Here is a 6,000-nt window from a genome sequence, read left to right on the forward strand (position 1 = left end):
TGGGGCTGAACAACAAGGGAAAGGCTCTTGGATAATTTGATGAGATAAATATGTAATACTTGGAGGGGTTAGAAAGCAAAAAGATGTGAAAACCCCAAATCCCTACCACATCCTTGCTCTCTGGTTTTTGGAATGGTCTTCAGTTGAGCTGCAGGTGGAGTCAGAAAATCTGACCCAAATCTTAGGTTGAGTAATGGATTCAGTCCACAGTGGATGCACATGTCTGTACCTATCTGTCACGTCAGCTGATCTGCAGAGACATGCCACATTATCTGCTTCCTGAAGACGCCTTAAAATGCACTGGTGGAAGATTAACCTCCTCTTGCCCTTTGGACTCAGGGGAGCACAGTGTTCTGAGGAGGTACTTGCACAGTTCTGACCTAGCTGGCTTTTCCGAGATGCCTAGGGCACTTCTGCATGCTTCTGTTCTGCATGATACAGACATACCTTGGGGCAGCTGGGGCTCATCTGAGCAATAACAGCTCCTTGTGTATTTTGGTTAGTCTTCAAAAATTTTAATCCTTGAATATCTGGTCTGTTCTAATTTCTCTTCCATTCTTCTCCTGAGAAAAATAGGTACATATGTGGCATCTCTCACCCCCCTTTGCTCAGATGGAGATAAGAGTTATTACTATTTGCAAAAGACCACAGCACCTGTTGGAAAGCACCTTTCCCATTTCAGTTCTATTTCTTTCCTTGACTATTTTCCTCTTTTTCTGTAACTGGAAAAGGGGCCCATTGTTACTTTACTCGTATGTTAGAAGTTACTTTGCTTTTTGAAACACTGTAAGAACCAGGTGCAGTAATTTGAAACAAGAACCCCGTGAGTAAACCTGTTTTATTGTCCTCTGCTAACTGGATCGTGTCTTACCCCTTGATACATGGTTCCTTTTCAATTACTGAACTAAAGACCCAGCAATAAGAGCCATGCACCCTGGGTATAATCACCCTCTCCCTAATGTGGGGGTGGCAAATCACTGGAACAGATTGCCTGTTGTGGATGCCCCATCCCTGAAAATGTTCAAAGCCAGGTTGGATGGGGCTTGGAAGGCAGGGAGGTTGAAACGAGATGATCTTTAAGGTCCCTTCCAACTCATACCATTCTATGATCATAAAGCACTGGTTTCTGTATTTTCTTCAGCATGTCTAAACTTGCTATTTCTTGTCTGTTTCTTGCTGTTGCGTTCCAGCCTGAGAGGCTATGGGAAGTTGCAGCTGCATCATGCTGAGCTGAGCTGCAGAGGACTGTCCTCTTGTCCTCAGGAGTGAGGCAGTGTTTAATGAGAGCAGCTGGCATGATCCAATGCAGTGATGCCTCCAATTCACTGGAAGGCAGTGGGATTGTTGCATTATGGCCATATTAACTAATCACTGCTGATAATTGTTATTAATCATTGTCTTGGATCTGTAGCATGAAGAAGCTTTATTTCCTCAATTGTTACTGTTTGAGGTGAAATGCAAGAACTGCTTAACAATGTATAAGTAGGACAAAAATGGAAGGAAAGGCTTTTTCTCCCCCTCTCTCTGAAAAAGCAGCATCTTTTCCAAGGTCTCCAAACCACATGTGTGAGCTGCACTGGCTTTGAAGATGATCTGGTACCCTCTAGCTCTGTTTGTTGCACAAGAAAGTGGACTTTTGTGGTGTTCCCTCAAAATCCCATTGTGTTGTAGTTGTGCTTAGTTTGTAAAACTTCTGTGCAGATGGAAGGCAAAAAGTGAAAAGCACTAATTCCTCCCCAGCCCACCCCCACCCCCCCGGCTGTGGGCACTTTTTTTTTGCAGTACAGTGAGGACTTTTTTTGGGTTTTAATGGTTGTGCACTAGGGCTTTCCTCTTTTCCCTTCTTTAGAAAGCAGTTCTGGAGTCTAGGATTTCTCACAATAGAAAGTGCCTTGATTGACTTCATCCTGTTGGACTCAATGATCCTTGTGGGTCTCTTCCATCTCAGGATATTTGATGGTTCTGTCATGCCCTGCCTTTGCTCTGATGGAATCAGGACACATGGTTTGTGTCTGGTTTCTCAGAGTCTTCCCTTGACCTGCTCACAGGTGCCCAGTCTGCCACCACTTTCTGAGCAACTGCTGCTGATTTTTGTCATTCTTTGATTGCTGAACACAGGAAGCATTGGAAAAGTTTGGCTTCCCGTTGCATTTCTAAAATCTCTCTTTTTCAGGACTGGTTACAACTAGTAGAAGGAGAACAGATACTCAAGAGAAAAAATGCAACCCATTCATTACAGCTTGGAGAACCTGGAAAAAGGATCAAAAGGGCCAAAGCCCTTATTTTCCTCAGCAGCTCATGTCCTTTACTGAGACTGCCCCTTCTGATGTTGAGAGGAAAGAAAAGGTGATTAAACAAGAAGTTAAAACTACTAGGCCCAGCTCCCAGCAACAGTGAAAGATTAATGCATCATGTTGGGGATGCTTCAAACTCCATGATATGCTCTGCTGTCTCTGTTCTGGGGCTGTTCACAGTGGACTCTTCTGCCAGTTCAGTCAGTGATGCTGTTAGATTTATTGAGGACTTTGGCAATTAATTTTTTTCAGACCTGAGAAGGGCCTCATTGTTGTCCATCAGAGTTTTAATTAATCAAAGCAGCAGATGGGTAGTGTCAGCCTCAAATGCTGGTGTAATTAACTCATTCATTATCATGTTCTCTTGCTCAGTGACGGTATATAAAGGACATCTTTAATCTAGCTGTCATGATTCTGTCCCCATGGTAGGAGTTAAATCATCAGCCTTTACCACAATTACCTTCTGTCCAGGATACCATTAGGGAAAATGCTGATTTTTGCCAATAAATATGGAGGCCCCCCTTGGCTTCAGACAGGTGAGTAGAGTTTGACCTGCAAAGATGAGCAGGGCTGGTAAAATTAGAGATCCTTTTGAAAGTCTCTGGGTCATACCTTTTTAGGCCCTCAAAACTGGCTGTGCAAATTGCTTCAGGCAGGTTTTTTTTGCAGCTGACCAAGTCCTTGCTGGGATATAGTGCCAGTTTGGGAGGAGTTTCTTGGGTCTTTCTGAATATTTGAGACATCCTTGTCATGAATAGATGCCCAGGAAACACTCCCAGGCTCATCTTGGTAAGTTGTTAGCGTGGATTTTGACCTGCTTTTGGCCCAAGCTGTCAGCATGAGGGTACCCAGCAAAATTCAGGAGTTGACACAGGTCAGGAGCAATGGACAGTTTGGATGTGGCCACCCTTTGGCCTTTTTTGCCCTGAGGAATACGAGTTTGGACTAGGCAGAGTGTGTACCAATTGACATTGGTGCCAGAAAAAGGTCCTGAGCACACTGGAATAAGTGTTGCTATAGATACACTTATCATGCATGAAATGAAGAGTTTAAAGTAGAAGCAGAAGCAAAAAACCAAAGAACTTAAATTCTGTGTATCTGAAATATAACCAGTACTCCTCCTAAATCATCCAGTGATGCCTGGGAGGATTTCTGACTGTCTTGTGGCAGCAGCAGCTGCTTCAGGAACTTTGGAGTGACCTGCACAACTGCCCATATCCAAATGGCTGCTTGCAGCCTGATAGGGCTGAAATGGTATTTCCCAGATTGCCTGTAGGGTTGTGAAAATGCAGAGACTTTGGCCTACTGAGGAAACTGTTGTTCTGGATGCTCTTCCTAAGAAGTAGAGGGGAGGTCACAGCTTTATCTCAACTGTGGCCCTTTATGGATGGAGGCAACCTCTCCACAGCAGTGCCCATCCCAGCTGAAGCCAGTGCTTCTCTCCAGCACTGAGGTATCTTAAATAATGAGATCATCCACCTTTAATATGGCATCAAGAAGGCAAAGTAAAGAGTTTGTAGCTCTGATTGTTGTGTGAAGACTTTCCTGCTGCCTGCACAGTTGCTTTCAAAACATTTGTTAGGAACAAAAAAACCCATTAAAATTTAGACCAAAATCCTCAGCCAAACCAATACTGTGACTTTATTAAGCACAAGGTTTGGGAAAAGAACAGCTTGGCTGTTCTTAATTAAGGTTGTCTTTCCCTGGCAGATTAATTACCCAGAATGCATTACAGATTCCTGGCACCATGGATGTTATTGATCCAGTCAGGCTGCTAGTTTGCGCTTGCAGGGATCTGTCTGTGATCCTCCTTCCATGGGAATTTGGGGAGGGAGAGAAGGAGAGAGCTGGCTGGTAGTTATTAATAGAATTTGGAGCAGATTTTTTCCCCATGCTGATTAAATCAAAATGCTAGACAGTTGCATAATCTTGTGCATCTCAGTAACAGCAGCAATTACCACCACCACCACAGGGCAGAGGAAAGTGTGGAAGAAGTGTGGAGACAGATGCCAAAGAAAGCAGTGGATTTTCTTTCTGGAGAGGTAAAGTAATGGGAATTTTTTACACATGTTCAGAAACAGAAGCTGAGAGTGTACTGTGGATGTTTCGAATGCCTCCTGGGCTGTAGTTTTAGTGTAATATGATGCATTCAAATCAAGTCCATGGCAAGGAACAGGGTTGCTGGTACCCTTTGACGTGCATATGCAGGTTAGGACTGATCCCACCAGTGCTTGAGAGCTCAGCCCAAGGCCCACTTGTTGGTGGGGATAGGAAGCCAGGTACATCTGCTCCTGCCCTGCAGGAGAACAGCATGTCTTGGCTTTCCAGAATGGGAGGCTCAGAGGTCAAGTGACGAGAGAGGAGCATTGCTGTTTGGGTAGCTGAGAAAGGCAGTCCAAGGAATGTCTCCTGGGTGCAGAGCTCTCCCTGAAAACATCAGTTCCTTGTTGTGTGAGATCATGAATGATTCCCTTTCACAGATTTGTTACTTTGCAAAATTTAATGGGCACCAGCAGCTTTACCTTGTTGAGCCTCTGATCTCCTTCAACTTTGCAAATAGTATTTTAAAGCCTCAAAACACCTCCCTGTGCCTCTTCTTGTTTGCTTTGGCTGTCGGACAAATGCCTTAGTTAAACCTTTTCAGGCATGATTTCTAATCCCGAGGCTGTCCTGTAGCATGGGACTGTGTTTTCCATCAGGCCAGCTTGCTGGCTATGGTGGCTTTACTTGCTCCATTTTGTCTGGGACTCAGCCTCTTTCTACCTTTCCTCTTCTGTTTTCTCAGGATTTTTTTGCAGGCTTTAAGCAAGAAAACAAACTATTCCCTAAAGCTCTGAAAGATGCTTCTGTTACAAGATGTGCTGTAATGATGAGAGTCACAAATGGTGACAGGCATAGGACTACCTGCCTTGCTGTTTAGAGAACAACTTTTTGCCAGGCTTCATCCACAACCTTGAAGAATTTAATTTGCTGTTTAAAAAATCCTGCATTTCCCCTGAGTGTTTAGAAACGCAGGCTGAATTTTCAGGAGGTAACAGTAATTTGAGGTGCTAAATTGGCCTAGAAAGTGGGGGGTTTTTTAGGGGTTTTTTTGTGTTTTTGTTTTGTTTTTGTGGGTTTTTTTGTTTGTTTGTTTGTTTGTTTTTTACTTTTAGGAAAAGTTGAACAGTATTTTACTTTGTGCTTTTTGCAAATTCAGAACCAAGTTGAGAATAGAGGCAGGTTTCAAGCAACAGATGTAATGATCTGTAGACCCCAAGCACAATTAGCTGCAGAGCTGAGAGATTTGGTAGCTGAAGTCTCACACTGACTGTGAACAGTAGGAGAACCTCACAGTTGCCATAGGTTCCTTCTCCCTTTTTCAGTAAGTGAAGAAACAACTGCTTTGGGGACCACGTCTTGTATTCAGCCTGGGCGACCAAACTTGCTTCCTTTGATTAATAAAGTCGGGGGAAAAATGACTGATGCAACTGCTGGGTACATGCAAAAGAGGGGTGGGTGCTTTTTTCCTAACTTTACAGATAGGTGTCAATTTAAAATTGAGACAATGGAGGCCAGTCAAGCATCTCAAATCATACTAGACAACTGTGTGGGCAGTTTGGTGCTGAACACAATTGAGATGAATAATTCCTAGGAGGCACCTATTTTTCTCTGATGATTACTAAGGAAGCTTAGAACTTGACAAGTGGCCTTTAGATGTATAAAT

Source organism: Anomalospiza imberbis, chromosome 7 (assembly GCF_031753505.1).
Source record: "Anomalospiza imberbis isolate Cuckoo-Finch-1a 21T00152 chromosome 7, ASM3175350v1, whole genome shotgun sequence".
Lineage (NCBI taxonomy): Eukaryota > Metazoa > Chordata > Aves > Passeriformes > Viduidae > Anomalospiza > Anomalospiza imberbis.